Source organism: Drosophila grimshawi, unplaced genomic scaffold (genome assembly GCF_018153295.1).
Source record: "Drosophila grimshawi isolate 15287-2541.00 unplaced genomic scaffold, ASM1815329v1 contig_311, whole genome shotgun sequence".
Classification (NCBI taxonomy): Eukaryota; Metazoa; Arthropoda; class Insecta; order Diptera; family Drosophilidae; genus Drosophila; species Drosophila grimshawi.
In genome coordinates, this window is record NW_025063098.1 from 5248488 (window position 1) to 5265982 (window position 17495).

The window sequence follows — 17495 nt, forward strand, 5'->3', positions numbered from 1 at the left end:
ATCTAATTAGAAAACAATAACAATTACTTTTGTTCTGGTATACAATTTCTACAATTGTTATTCGGAACTTTGGGATAATGACTAAATAAACTGTTTTTTGTTTTTAATTACAAAACTGATATTTCCTTTTGGCAGCAGCAAAAAATCCAGGATCAAGCGTGTGTTCCAAATAATAGTTTTCATTAATCACACCTAAAGTTCAGACAGAAAAGTAACTCATGTTAATATATTTAATTGTTTATATAGATCGGTATAAGTAAAATTGTATTTTGGAACGTGATGTAGTTATTGATAGCAAGTTTTTGGCTGGAAATGCATAGGAACAATGTGCTGGGCATCCACAGGCACACAATTATGTGGAAAAGTGCATGGTGAGACAGGACAGGACAGGACCGGACAGGAGACAGCAACTGGCAGCCGACACAATGCAAAAGGACAACCATTGTAATAACAATTACAAGTACAAACATAACAACAACAGCGAACACAAACAGGCAACCCTTGGACTTTGTGTATCCTGGCATCCTTGATTCTTTACATTCTACAGTGCTTATAACGGACTCCAACTTCACTTCTCAGATCTTCTCACTATTTTGGCTTAGAGTCTGCTGCATCGTTTGCTGCCAGTTTGTTGCTATTCAAGTTTAATTAGGCTAAAAGTGCTTGCATTATTTAATTTTACTTTGTGCCATTGTTGTTGCAGCATTATTGTTGCACTTCGTTCAGACGGACACTAATTTAGCTGAAAGCAAAATTTCATTAGCACTGAAATGTCGCCGGTGAAAATATTTATCTTAATTCCATTGTTTTTGTACAGCGCTAACTGTAGTCAATATTGAATATTGAATGCACAATATTTATTAACACAATGAATTTAAATCTATATGAAATTTACAACTTTTTACATCAAATAAATGCTTCATTAAACACATATAATAATAAATGTAAAATCATAAGTACTCGAGTAAAATAAATTATTCTGTTGTGTACTGAATTCTTATAATACTCCACATTTCTTATGTACACAGTTAAATTATACAAATTTCGTATCCCTAGTGTGCATCAAATTAAATGCTGTCTGTTGCTGTCTTGTATGTGCGTTGCCCTTTGCGTCTTCTCATAATAATTGGGTCCAATCAGGCAACGAGGCAACAAAGTGCATTGTCCTTTAAGTTAAAGTACAAGACAAATTTGTATACTTGATAAAAGTTCGATTTCCCTTCTGGGCGAACCATTGCGCATTTCATAGCACACCATGCCTCAGCATTTGAATTTTTTTTAAGAAATGCTGCCAGTATATGTATCTATTTCTGCAGCTGTGTCTGCAGCATGCAAATTATATTTTCGCGCTGGCGCTTAAGAAGGAAATGAAATCAGCAAGTTGCACTGAGAATTGGCATCAAGTCAAAGAGTGTTCCGGGCCATATTGCCTGAATGATACAAAATAGCAAAATAGCAACCAATTTTCATTCACTCCAGCACAAACCACGCTATTGTATGCCAGTCCCGCATATATGTATATGTATGTGTGCAGTGTACCCCCAACTATGTCACTTTCATGTTGCTTGGCTGCTCAATCATAAAAAATTTGATTTTCATACGGCACTTGGCACTCTGCACTCAGCTGGGATCAAGTATGCATTGCGGGTAACTCCGGTAAAGGATTGGGATTGGGGGTGGGGGTGGGGGTGGGGGTGGGGGTGGGGGTGGGGGTGAGTGACGCCTAGAGTAGGGTGAAAGTGGAAAGATTTTCATATATATATGAGCATACGTACACTGTGATGACAAGCACACTGCATGCCATTGAGGGTCGTCAATTGGCAAGCTACTTGGCATCGTTCTTTATTGGGGAAACGAGCTAATAAAAGCCAACGCTAAAATATTTGGCTATAATTCCTTTAAGAGAACAGAAAAAGAAAATTAAATGGTCTCTTTCAAGCAAAATTGTAAACTAGTGCTTATTAAAGATTTGCATAAGGAACTCATAAAAAGAGAAATAATAGTGCAGTCTGCTTAGCAAAGAGTTATTGAGGTATTTCAAATCTGAGTGCAGTTGAGTATTTTTTTTTATTTATTGCTTAAAGGTTGATTGCAAAATCAAATCCGATAATATAATTATTATCTTTTAACACAGTTTCAAATAACATTTGATGATGAGCTAATTTTTTATAATACAATCAACATTAGACAGATATAACGACATCAAACAGAAACGGAATTGTGGTTTTTGGGTCCCTTAATCACAGATACGAATATCTGCTTCAGGCGCGGATGCTTTTGCTGCAGTAACAGTAGCATTAGCAATAAGCAGAAATGGCTATAAAGCTGTGCACACTCAAATACACGCAAAAGCAAGACACATACGCACAAACACACACAAAGACACATCCTGCTGCATGCAATCTAGAAACGATTCTAAACAAGAGAAATCCGCTTTCATAATTTCCCTGTGGAATGCACATTCTTTTTATTGCCACTAAGCGACCGACGTTGAAATAACAATGCAAACAGACTCTGCACACGAACATGGCCACACACAAGAACACACACACATACACACACACACACACACACACAAACATACTTAAACAGTTACTTATACACAGGTCCATGTCGACTCTCAGCTCAATTACAATTGCAATTGTTTGCCTGAATGCGTTTTGGTTTTGCGCTGTTTGCCGCACGGCCGCGTCCTGCCAATGCTGAAGCCAGTTTAAAAAATGATGTTCACCATGGCTTAACTATTCCATGTACCCTTGCCTTCACCCCTCAGCTGTTGATGATCTGAATTTCTGCCATATTCACTCATTTCGCCAACCGCCTCATAATTACAATTGCAATTCTCGTGGCATTTTGCCTTGCTTTTGACTTTAATCAATGTTCACAAGGCTGAGAGCTGCACGCTCCTGCATTGACTATTTTATTGCCCTGATAGAATGTTATTGTTTATTCTGTAGTCGATTAGCTGCTGTTCCAATGACAACATCAACTAATGAAACGGCAACTGTTTTTGTCTTTTAAGCCATACCACATAGGTCTGTGAGCTTAATTAAGTCCGTCTCAAAGGAGAACAAGTTCACGCGAAGTTTGCAAAAATGTGTGGTACAAAATTAAAGAGATTTATACAGAATAGCTAAATTATTGAAAATATTGTAAGCTTTTTTAAACACTAAAACTTTGTTTATAAATAAATTGAAATGTTGCAGTGACATATCTGATGATTTATGTGCAGTTAAGCCAATTGCGTATAACATACATCAAAGTGCATATGAAAATATTGCGCATACAACTCGTTGTCAATCAAAATTGTTCTATATTGACAGTGGCCTGTAATTTATGCAAATGTGAAAATGTTACAAATTGCACTTCCATGTGCACAGATACAAGACACACAAACCAACAAACAAAATGCACGACTAAACAAACTGAGAGCCACAAATAAATCAATTGGCAGCGTATGCGTAATGCGAAAGCTGATTAGGGGCTGAGCAGAGCAATCATAATGTTTATATGCGTATATATATATATATATATATTTATCTATACACATATATGTATGTGTAAGTATATCCATACAGATTTTCTTCATTAGTCGCTATCGACAGTTCAATGGCCCTTCGGGAAAATCTGTACCGCAGACACGCAACCAAATGCATATACAGTTCAAGTTACTTATGCAGAAACAGATACAAATTGCTTTTTTTTTGTCTGTGTGTACTAAGTGTGTTAGCCTAATAACTCTTTCGCTGCAGATCAGTTATTAATAATCAGCGTGGGTTGCTGCCCACTCAAACTAAGTCACTCTCAGACTTACTTTGAGCTGGCTCCTACTCTCTATATATATACTTTGTATATAGGCAACTGGTTGGGCGCTTTTAATTTTCCACAACGCTGCGCAAAGAAATAGTTTCGGGTTTTTCCAGCTTTTCCTGTTTTCTTTCGTTCTGGTGCTTCACGGATCTACTGCTGGGTAACCAGTTAAGTTGCTGCCATTTCTATAGTTCCTGTCGTTGTTGCTATTGTTGTAGTCACTCAAGTGTCTCCCTTGGGAGTCATAAGTTTTTTGGGGCTGCAATGCGCGTTTATGAAGCTTTTGATGTTTGCGCAACCAAAGAGAAGGAAAAAAAAAACAAAAGAACACAAAAAACAGAAAAAAAAGGAAAACCTTAAGTCTAAATCTGTGCATAGTTTTTTCTCTCATATTTTCTTCACTTTCTGTGGTTGTTGTTGTTGTTGTTGTTAGTATGCTCATCGAAGCGGCAATTTAATATTAACTGGTTCGCTGATGCATTCAATTTGGTTTTGGCCTTCGCTTCATTTCTTTTCTGCACATTAATAAATATTATGCTTTATCCTGTCTCTTGTGTGTCCATATAATGCTTGTTCAATCTGCCTTAGGTTATTTTGTGGTTTCTGGCCACACAAAACACTTTGTTCTCTATTATGATTAAACTTAAAATTATTAAATTTGCTAAATTCATCCACATAAGCTACCGCTTGTCTGGCCAAATGTATTCTATTTTATACATATATTTCCGCCTGATCACCGTTTGGTTAGCTAGTTTCACATACAGAAATGGCCTGCTGATAATTGTTTTGTATTCAGCATGTATTCAATGGAAACTCCAACTGCTATTACAATTGATGAGCATTGTTCAATCAACATTATTGAATTTATGTGTACATGTTTGCAATTTTGGCTGGATACATTGTTGCATATTCGTATGTGACTGCACAAGTAGAATCCTACCAAAAAGCAATGGCTTATGCGAAACTTGCTTTATAATTCCACTCCCCCCTACATTCTCTCTCTGTTCTGCTTAAGGTCCGCTTGATTGGGCTACCAATTGAGCAAAGCGCATAATTTGATAAAGTATAACCACTGTCAAATATTGCTGTGCTCCCAGTGGAAACAAAGGCAACTGCAATCGTGCTGTGACAAGCAGACAGAACATGTGACTGACAGCTCCTGGCATTGTCTGCATCTTGTCTAGTCACATAGAAGCCATAATTGTTCCTCTCTTTTTTTTTGGTATCCAAAATGTTTTGTTTGGCCAACACAGCTGCCTGGAAAAAAGCAGCGGGAGTGATAAAAGTGCAATGATTACAAAAGGCTGAACAGAGGTTAAACAACTCTGAGTAACTTGTATATATATGTATAAATATTTATGAAAATAAATGAAATGCAAAACAAAAATAAACCAAAACCGAAAATGCCCTTAACACATTATAGCTTCAAATACTTTGTATTTCAAATATAAAATGTACAAAATAAAACAGTTATTGACGTATAATTATTTTACATAGCCCTCTTTCAAACTTCTAAATGCAATGTAATATAATTAATTATATATTTTAGATCTTAGCAAACGTTTCTTCATATTTGCCTTAGGCTCTTCAACTGACTGACTTTCATCCCATTTCCAAAGAAATGCCTCCCCTTCAGCCCGCAACAACTGTCAGCATTTCGGCACAAACAATTAAAGTACTTAGGCTCGTCAGGAGCCGCATGGAGCCCTGTAAATATTCAAAGAGCAACTTGTCACTGACACACAGCCCAGATGGCCCCACCCCCCTCCCCATATGGTGCCCAACCCCCATAGAACTTTAGCCATACTGTTTGTTTGCGGTGCACATGTGTTTTATGTGCGTCTGTCTGTATGCCTGTCTGCTTGTCACTTACTTTTGATTTCCTTCCCGTCTCGTCACGACTTTTCGGCCTCTGCTCTGTTGGTTTTTATACCCTGCTTTCGAATCCCTGTTTTCTAAAATAGGTTATTTTAACTATAGATATATATACAAGAAAAAGAGTTACAAAACACTCAACACACTAATTTACATAAACCTAACCTCAGACTTTATTGAATAAAAATACGATGTATAGATTTGAAAAGGCATATATTAATGATCCAAATGAGACATGTACAAAATAGGGTAACTAAATCTCGGTTACATTTGCATTATATTATTCGTATATTTCTTTTAACTCTCATGTTTCGCAGCCCGTGTTTTCCCTTGCCAAAATTGTCTAGCTTTGATTTATGCCACACACATGCATTGCATACTTTTTTGGAGCGTAGCTGGCTGCCGCTCTTCTTCTTCGTCTATTGTTGATTATTCTTTTTTCGGGCTTTTTCGTTCATTTTTTTGCGTAATCTTTTTTTTTTGTGTGTTAGAAATTAGATTTGCCTCTGCCCTGTGCGCTTTGAGACCAGCAAGCAACAGCAATAACAATAACAGCCAGTCTCATATTTGTTGACGACTGGGAATTAAAAACGTCTCACACATTGCTCACATATACATGTGCTGTAAAGTGTGTGCCAGAAAGAAAGAAATATTATGCAAATTTAGATTTCATGAGCGAAACAGTTAAGTGATTTGAGCTAAGTGAAAAAAACTAAGTACAGTTGCCTCAAACTGCCGAATGGACTTTTGGCCATTTATTTAATAGCCGGCAATAATTACGCTTAAGGGCTGGTCTACGTTTAGAAAGAGCTACAAGCAATTAATAAATGGATTTGGCAATCCTTTGGCACCGCTGCTGCTTACAACACACCTAACGTCGAAGCTAAAATACAATTTGCATTAAAATACTTTTTGGCATTAAAGGATATTTCGTTTTAAACACAATACGGGCATATTTATACTATGATAGATAGGCAAACAGCCTACGTAGCCACCCATACAGGATGAACACTCCAGCAACGTTAAGCCTGGCAATACTGCAAGAATGCTCCAAAAATACACAATTTGGCTTGGCTTAAATATGCAAAATAAATATCTACAAAATAGGAAATTGGAAACACAATGGATCTCAGGAATGGAGTGAAAGCAGCTTACAGAATTAGTATCGCAGAAAACAAAGCTGAAATAACAGCAAAACAGCACATTCAGATAACAATTAAATTACAACAGCCACATCAACAGATATAAAATCAGAACAAGTGTTAACTGCAGCAGCAAATGTGCAATAACTTTGGGAAAATAACGAGGTATTGTTGCAGAGCTCCCAGTGAAGCGTTGTTGAAAATGGAGCACGTCTTCAATGCAATCGACCCCAAAGCTGCTCTCCAATACTCGCATATTACGTATACGCATGGGTGGCATCGTTCTGACATGGAGATATGGTGAAATGTTCGGGATAGACCTGGTTTTTATGTGTGGGGTTCAAACGTTTCAAGCAATTAGCGTGTGCCACAATCTCGGCAAAAGGCTAAAAGGAAGCTGCAAATGCCAGCAGATGCACACGCACAACTACACACACAATTCAAGCGAATGAATTGCCAAGCTGCGATTGCTATTGTGTGTGCGTGTCTGTGTTTGTGCATGTTTGTGTATATATGTTTGTGACTATGAGAATCTAAATGAAAGTTTCTCTGTTTGGTTTTGTTTCTGTACAAGCGTATGTCTGCGTGCTATTTGTGGAAGATACTTAAATGCAAAAAGAAAAAAACAAATGAATCCACTTAAGGAAAGGAATTAAAAACAGAGCACAGCGATATAATAGCACAAGTACTAAAGTGAATGTGTGCCAACAACCATTATTTGAAATTTAAGTAATTACTCAAGCTAACGTTATCAAAAAAAAGTAAATAAAATCATTAATAAAGCCATGTCTACATATTCGTAATATTTTTGTTGTTTTTTGTAGTCAACCGTAGTCAACAATAATTTAAGCATGTAATATATATTGGAAAGAACTGACTCACATAGCGTAGACCCTCAATAATTGTAATATTTTTTGTATTATTTCGTGTTGAGCTAAACTTAATTATTGTCTTCCAATCGGGACTCCAATAAGTATGTAAGCGTATAAATATATAAAGTATTTGTATGCTTAAATATTATGTTAGCTGAGAAAATGAACTAACATTTAAATATTAAACACAAGTGAGCCCTAGAATTAAAGCGATTACTTAATTTAACTCATTTTATATTAAAAACTTTTTAATTTAGTTATAATTAATTGGGAAATCTCCCTTTCCAGGATCAATTATTCTGAAGCTGACCCCAGACAATTTCTACAAGCTAAGTCCCTAACTCAACTCACCCAAACTTACACACACGTATACATTCTTGCGCCGTGCCACAGTTGGTTCGAGCAGAACCAAATAGGGCTGCACTGCACCAGTCCGCATACTCACACTCACACACACAAACACACACGGATGTGGCATTAACTTTTTCGTTATATTAATTGCGAACATTTGAACTTTTATTCAATTTACGAGCTGCACCAGCAACTGCAAAGCCAATTGCCGCAGCCTAACCAGCAAAAAGACCAACTAGCATTGCCTTGTAGATGGTTGTGGTGGGGGGGTGGAACTTGTATGTGGCTGCATTCCCAAGGATTGCACTGCCAGACATTTGCTTTGTCTTTCAGTCAAGGCATGAGTCTCGAGTCGCACTCGAAGCTGTCTACATGTGTGTGCATATAAAAAGCCAAAGCCGCGCAAACGAGGAGCCAAGCAGCCAACTGCCGTATTAGCAATATGCCCAAGTGAGGTCTACGACCAGCTATAAATACATGTCAAGTTCGACCCCCACCATATTTGAATCGTATGTGTGCTTTAAAATTTATGTGGTTCCGCCGGGTTACGCGAGTTATTTGAGACATAGGATTTTAATTTTAGCCACGAGAAAGGTTAATTGCCATTCAACTTAAACTATTTTATGTGGGATATGCTGCATGTTTTATGCATAACTAGTCTTAATGTCCGCTGCGGGTATTGTCAAAGATTTTATGTGCATTTGGGGGGCCATAAAACTTGAGAAGGCCACAAAATACCAGCTAACACAATTTCAACTGATCCAAGCAAAATCAAACTGCGTAGCAGCCAAGAAGTTTCATAGCAAAACTTTCAAATTTTCCTATTTGTAATAAAATTACAAATAATTACAACAATTATGAAAAAAAAAAACACTAAAAGTTAAACACAGTTTCGAAATACACACAGCAAGGAGTATTTTTTTTTTTTTGCCCTTATCATAATTTTAGCGACCCTGCGCCAACTGAATGTGTAATTAAAACGTTACCAACTGCTGCGCACTTCGGAAAATTATGTGAGAGGGTGTTTTTGGGAGAAGGCATACTAGTCCGAGGACAGTCATATAAAGAAATTATGACTTTGCATGAACAATGAGCAATGTATAAATTGCATGGCAGCTGGTATGAAAAGTTGTGTGCATTCTGCCGAATTTAATTTGAATTTAAAATAATAGTATTCCAAATATAATTTTCTACATATCATCAAATTCTAAATAAGTTATTATAAATGAGTATTAGTACAATGCATTTGGGCAAATAATAAAAAATTAAATAACAAACTGTAAGAATGCAAATAAAATAACAAAATCAAAATACAATTATAAATTTGAACAATGTTTCTACATCAATTATTCTATTATTGTGGTGATTTAGAAATTGTAATTCAGATACCTATATACCTACAAGTAACCAGTAGTAGCCATAGCAATCAATTTTTATTACTGGCTGCAACTATTGTTAGTTATTGAATTTCATATTTTCATTAAATTTCTTTTGTTCATATATTTTTGTGGTTGTAGTTCTCGAATACAATAACTTTATTTAGATCAGTGAATAAGTCAGTTGCTTGACAGTAATAAGCGAATAATTAAATGTTGCGTACATGCTAATCAAATTACTAACACTGGATACATTTACCATTGATAATTAAATTGAATTCGACGTACACGTCATCGAATTCGTAAATTTAATAAATATTCGAGGCTAAACGATACTCTAAATTAACGCATCCAATTGAAAATGCGAATTTTCACGCACGAAATTGTAAAAACTTTTCAAAAATTGAACTGTTTGTATTTTATTTAAAATTGTGCTCATTGTCCGCACTAGATTTGTTTATTATAATAAATAACATGACTAATAATATATTAAGCTTGTTATTATCAAAGCCCTACAATTTTAGTTGGCTTCGACCAATTTTGGAAACTATTTAATTATCAACTTCAACATATTCGTTTGGGCTTAGTTCATATAAAGGAACATGTAATGATGATGAAAGTAAAGTAACTTAAATTCAATTTTAATATCACTTGGCTAGATAAAAGCAGTTATAAATTTGTTAAATATTAGTTTGTATCTGTACCTCCGTAAAGTTAAAATGCAATATTTGTATATGCGTACACACCTATTATGTGGAGCCATTATCAACAAACTATACTGAAACGACATTTTGGTCACTTTTCGCCATCAGTTTTGTGTGAAAGCTGAGGTAAATCTTAGTTTAAATGTGTGTAATAAACAAGATGCTGTTATTGCATGTAGTTGGGCTGTTGGGTGCCTCAAGGCAGGTGAAAACTTACACCTCGAACACGCCCATTAACTTTCGCTTCCATTTTTGTTTTTTTTTTTGCTTTTCTTTTTAAATAACAGCGAGAAAAGAGCTCGCAATAAACTTTGTTCCAGCTTCGCCCACAACGGCAACAACGAAAACAACAACAGCAGCAGCAGAATAAAAACCACAGCAGCAAGAAATCGGGCAAAGCTAAAAGCCGAGGAGTGTTTGCAGAGGCGCCTAAGCAAACACTGCATACTTTTAGGCGTGAGCCCAGCCCACACAGTTGCCGTTAAGTCGGTGTTGTGTTAACGTTGTGTTACCATCGTGTTTGCCCTTCTTGTTGACACATGCAGGGCGCACGGGCAAATGGGTGGTTGGGTGAATGGATTGCTTCGCTATCTGCGGCCATGTTAAAAGTATTTTGATTTAGAAAATGTAAATTCACCACTGACTTATGCAGGGCCAAAAATAAAGCAAACCCAGAAGGAGCGTCTGGGCACAAACATTGTAGGTCTGCCAACAAGTTATTCTTTTTTATTGCTTACCAAATGAGCTGCAGCTAAGGCTAACCAGGTAAACAGGTAAACACAGGCGTCGTCTTAGTTGGCCATAAAAATGCAGTCTTTATGACCCACATCGCCACACCCAATACGAGTATATCCATACGCACATAGGATTAAATCTACAAAGCGACTGCCGTTTCAAAATGCAAAACGCGAATTTCTATTTCTTGACGCAACGTGATTTAGCAATTTTCCAATTTTCACAAGCACCAAAAATAAAGTTGCTCTCCGACATGCCAAACTGTAACGTAGTTGCGGTTTGTCCACACCCGACTGACGAAATTGGTCTGGGAATAAAGGGTTGTGCCCCATTCTATATTCAGATATTTTATTTGCGTATCACAGACAGCTCCACGGTAAATACCAGCTAAATGCACCAGTTGAAATTGAACGACATTTTATTTTATTTATTAATACATTAAATACTAACTGGTTACCAAATGTAACAATTGAACTCTAACTTTAGTTCCTGGTTTTTTTTAAAATTTGAGTATTTAGAGGAGAAACGCATTTAATTATTATTTGAATAATAAAAACAACAATGCAAACAAAATGCATTTAAAATATCTGTCTGCTAAACGTTAATTTTTTGCGTAATAAAACAACTGTTATGTTATCTAAATATTTGCCTAGCCAATAAATACTGTGGTGCTGTCAGTGATTTGGCTGCAGTTTTTGGTCTGTTTGCACTCTGGCAGCGCACATTTGTGCATTTTATTTACGAGTTTCTAGCATTGTTGTTGTTGTCGATGTTGTTGTTGGTATTGCACTAGCCCAACGCGATATGCGCTTCCTTTTCTGATACCTCAACTTTGTATTTCCTTTATTTCTTTACCATTTCTGGAGCATTTCCTTAACAGTGATTTCTATTTTAGCTGCTGCCAACGCTTCACTGCAAGCCAATAAATATTTTTCGCTTAGCACGCGATACTTCTTGCCTGCTCCTGTATCCATCTCTCATCCCCCAACCCTTCTCAAGAACTGTCTCTGTACGTGTTTTTCTGTCCGTGGCTGGCACACAATTTAATGTGTTTACCAGATAATCGAAAGCTCAAAAGCAAGATGCTCTCCGGGTTTATTTGTTGCATCTGACCTGAAGTCAGATATGCTCGCAAATGTTATGCTTAGTTTAAAGGCTTTCGGGTTGAGTTATATGGGATTAAGATGCAATTAATTTCTATTGTTTCTAAACTAAAACGACCTTAATCACGTAGCAGTCATAATTAAATTATGTCTCTTTCATATTCCCATATTCATCAAGATTCCGCTCTTCTTCTTCAAGCTGGTGATGACACCATTGAAATCGATCGATATCGATATCAATTTTAGTTCAGTATTATTAATACATCACTAGTAACCTGTTAACTAAATTAAAAGTGGACTGTTACAATCACGAGTGCGTAATATTCTTATATTGTATTGTGTTTGAAATATATTTCTTTAAAGTTAATTGTCTCAGGTCTCGCCCTCAATTTTAAAATACTCGTATTATTTATTTAAATTTAATGACATGGCCACGGTAATCCCACACATAGGCACTTAGTGTAAGTAAATTTCGCACTTAAGTTCTATTACCTTACACAATGTTCAAATATTAATTGTACAAGTCACAATCAAAATTATGCAACTCCGACAAACGCATCAGCTCACTTCCTGTATTCATCATCGACAGAACTCACCTTCTTCAAGTTGATGATCACACTATTGATATCGATCGAAATCGATATCGCGTGTTATGTACAGAGTTGTATATTATGTTATATGTTTTATATAGCTTCTGTAATGCGCTTGACCAAGTACATAATTATTGATCATGCCTTTTTTTCAAGCCGAGCTTTGGACAACGCTCTCTAGGAGTCAAATTTAAAAAAAAAATTATATAATTTCTTTTTCTCCTTATTTTTTTCTGTCTAATTAATTCAGATTCCGTCAAAAAAAAAAATGTTATTGAAGGAATTGCATGTTTCGCTAGTCCGATCGACTTGTATTTTGATTTCCTTTCTTCTTGACTTCATGGCAGTGATGGAGAACAGAAGTAGCTTTTGATGCCTCGAAAAAAATAGAAGACATTTTATTTTGGTGCATACAACATTTAAAACAATGTTACAGAACGCCCAACGCAAGCTACCAGAAGTAATTGAAACATTTAAACAAATCAGTTAAAAGAAGAAAATAAAAAATGAATCCAAATGCAAGACTTCACCAACCGACGTGACGGTTCAAAGTTCAATTTCTTTTCTCCAGCGCCATGCCGCTAAGCGGTCACCTTCGGCAGTGCCCCGACTCGAACGGATTGCTGCCAGCGCATCAATCATCAATTTGATTACATAAGCTGTGGAGAACAGAGGTGTTATCTCAGCTACAGCCGCAGTTCAAGCTGTATTGCTGGCTGGGCGGGATGTACCCCAGCCACTCCTTCATCAAATCCTCCTGCGATCAAGCACCGAAATGCCTACGAAATCAGCAACCTTTTTTTTAATTGTTTTAATTATATCGCACTTCTTATTCGACAAATGATTTATGGAATAATGATAATGAAAAAAAAATGTTTTAACAACAAAAAAAAACAGTTAATTAAGCAATAAATATCTATAAGCTAAAATTTAGTTTAACCGGTTCGATAATTGTAAATTAACTTGAAATAAAAAAAAAATAATAATAATTAAATAGAATAAAATGAGCTGCAGCGAGTGACAATATGAAAATTAATTGATCACATCAAAATCATTTTAATGAACACCACAGTCAACATAAGAGTTTCACATTAATTTTTGTAAAAATAAATTCACCAGATAAGAACCTTAAGCTTTTGGAGTGGCCAGGAAGATCACCCGACCTGAATCCCATAGAGAACATATGGGGATACCTGGTCCATCGAGTTTAAAATGGTAATCGACAGTTTGAGACAGTTGAGCAGCTACGAAGCCTGTCGTTAAGGACTGGTCCCAAATCGCACTATTTGAGTTCTAGAAAGTTGTTGAATCGAAGTCAAATGGAATTTTATTTTAGTTTTAATCCAATCTGGAGGCTGAACAAATTATTAATTTGTTATTTTTATGTAATTTCAACATATTGTATTAATTTTATTATCACTGCCTTTAATCGAATTTTGCACCTTAGCCTCACCTTAAACAAACAAAAATTAATAAAAAAATGTTATGTGAATGTTACAAGCTTAATTCCTTTTTAATTTGACAGCTAACTTTTTTATTTCCAATTTTATAAGGAAAAAATCTAGTGCCTTTTTAAGCCCCTCAGTCGCGACACTCTTGAATAAACTTTGGTTGAGTTTTCTTATCCAGGCATTCCCTTCGCTCCAACCAAACCGATAACAGATTTAAAATAAAATCTTCTCTTTCTGATTCCAAAAAAGAATAACGATTTCAACATGACTGGGGTATCCCAACTTTTGCATAACAAAATTAACATCTCGCTTAACGGTTAAACTGACAAATTTGAAGTGTCAATTTGCAACTGGCAATTAGAAAGATAATTAGTAGAATATTAAGGAAAATTGCATACTGCAACCGCACAACAGCAGGTGTAAATATGTGAGTGTGTGTGTAATTTGGTTTCGCTTTTCTCAGCTCCAGTTTTGCCTAGGTATTTGCAGCACTTGCAACGGCAGCAGGCAAAGGCAAAAGGAAATTGCAGCTGTCTGAAATAGTAGTTTGCTACCCAAAAAAAAATAGTTGCCCACATTTCGTACGTGTAACGTGCAGGTGAAAATGGAAGCAGCGGAAATGCCACTACATTTAGCTAATTTGATTACATATTGTCAGTGTTTTTTATGCCCATTGCAAGCTGCACATAAGGTCGTATTTATACATACATATATACATGTATGGGTTTAAGGGTTTATTCCGGAGTGAAGAGGGTGCTTCAACTTTTATCATATGGCAAATGTTTTGCTTGCACTTTTATTGTTTACCATTTGTTTGGCTGCAAAAGTTCGCACTTCAAATGAAATAGGATAACGAAAAAAAATTTGCATTGTTTTATTTTTGTTTCAATGTTTACTTGTTGAATTTTTGCACTTTTTTGGGGTGTGCAAAGGAGAGCGGTCAGGTTTTATATTTTCGTTTTTCACTAACATTTTCGTAATGGGAAAAGTTTTGGCACAACCAAAAAATGCCTTCGGTTGTCTGCTGGCTTGTTAGCATTTGTCATTTAGTTGCATTTAAATTGTTAACAATTTGGCTTTTAATTAGATTATGAGGTACCAATGTTGGTATGGTTTATGGTTTATGTAATAAAATGACAACAGCTTTGGCATGCACAAGTCTGAGTAAATGGAAGTTTAAGTTAATAAATGAGTAGAAAATGAACGAAGCTCTTGATAGTTTTCAACTGAACGGCTCACATAGCAGTTAAGTTTATGCTTTCGAATTTGCATCCTTTAGCTCTTTATTTGTCTTAGTTTTGAAACCTTTTTCCTATAATAGTTCAGTTCAAATTTAAATGAAGTAACTTGTGATGATTCTGTTTCCAATACATGTCTTAACGCAATCTTACTTTCAGTATTTTGCAAGCAATCATTGAATATATATTTTATTAAGTTAACTTTTAAGAACTCATGATTCAATTCTAGAAGCTAAAAGTTAACAATATTAAATATTTTTCAGCTTCTTCCGAACCAAATTAGAAACTGTCTGCTGTACATATAAGTAATTTTTAATCCGCTTTGTGGAATGCACTCACTAAATTTAACTTACTTTCATATAGACTCTTTCACTAAAGGGCTAAAAAGTGAATAGGTTTGACTTATTACAGTTTCCATTACGATGCCTTCAACTTAATTAGCATGCAACGTTAACAACATGTTTGTGTACGACTGACTGGCAAATGTTAAATATATCAGAACTATCCATAATACGCATAAGCGCCGTAGGCTAGTATCTTTTTGCAAATGAGCACAACTTGCGGCATTTTGAGTTGAAACGATGCAGCTTCAATTAATTTTCAGTCAGCAGCAATGCAGTCTAATTTTTCGACAGTCAGATGCATTGCAAAGGACAGCGGGGACGGTGGCCAGCTCAGCCAGCTCAGTCAGTCGTTGATGGTTACAAGGCAAAAGGATCTGCCAGCCAAAACAAACTGCATTAATTAGTGGCCATGAACAAACTAGCTCGTTGGCGGGTCACGACTCCATCGGTCCCTTCCCCACCGAATTCCAGTTCGCTATTCCTGCAGCATGTTTTCTACGTTTTTCTTGTTGGCAGCGAGCTGTTTCCAGCTCCGTGACAAATTAGATATGCGCTCGAAAGTGTCCAAGGCAATGGGGCAAACATATTATCCCAGTACAGAGTCCTTTTGCTGCGGTTGGTCCTTTTGGGTCTGCGAGGCACTCTGCTGTCTGCTGTCTGCTGTTTTACGACATTTTCCGCCCACCAGAGTATGCAGCATGCACCGCTGCATATACTGCTGATATGCATTGAGAGCATGTGCATAATGCGTGTGTATGTGTGTGTATGTGTGTGTGTATGTTAGTATTAGTTTGTGTTATGTATCCCGCGCTGACACTAAAAGCTATTTGTAAATTTCGTGGTTGCAATTATGTTTGCTGTTTTGTTGGCTAACCGCCACGCCTTTAGTCAACTTACGCCGAGCTCCATACCCCAACTGTGCCACAACGTAACACTTAACACAGACAACTAGCAACGCCATGCATCTACTCTCGCTTTTTTTTTATTTTAAATGTGGCTTTGCTGGTTATTATTAGTTTGCTGTGGTTTGCTGGCTGCGGCCGCTTTGCTCATGCACTTTCAACTGCCCCATGGCCACGCCTCCGCCTCCGCCTCCGCCCTCGCCTGTTTATAGAGTTTTCTGACCACATCACACTTCTCCACACACAGACACACGCACACGTACATGCATATAAATATTTGTACTATCGGTTCATAATGCGTGTGTGTTTTGGGTTTTGGCTGACACATTAAAGTTTCTGTTTTAGGTACATTTTCTGGCATAATTTTTCCAACACATTTTTAAGTATTTCGGGCCACATTATTGACCCATTTGGCAACATTACTAATAATGGATTTTTGCTGTTTCGGCTTAAATATTTTATTAAACGGCCAAAAAGAAAAGCAAAAAAACCTGATTCCAACTGTAATGTGGACGAATATGTTCATGTGTATAAAAATTAATATATGTAATTAACTTTATAAGTTAATACTTCAAAAAACCATTGTTTGCATAGAAATAAGCGTATAAATTAGCATATAAAGCAAACCATTTCCGCATCCATCCTGTTTGTATACCTTGAAGCCAAAAAAATGTAATAATGTTGCCACAAGGCACATGGTCCAGATGCTTCAGGAAGTGGCCAAAAGCAAACGACTCACATCTACCTCAAAATATGCCAACAAATAATGTTCACACTTCGACTTTGGGCAGCGGCTTCGATGGGGTCTTCTCTGGTCCGAAGTAGGTTTTTGGTGGCTACCACAAATCATTCAGTGGCATGAATTATTACTGGCGCTTAGAACGTGCTCACAGCGCTAAAGTGTCATTACTGGGCTTAATGAGTCTGACGGCAGCACTCAACAAAAGAAAAAAAAGAAAATAAAAAAAACCTAAAAGTAAAAAAAAAAAAGAAAATAACACC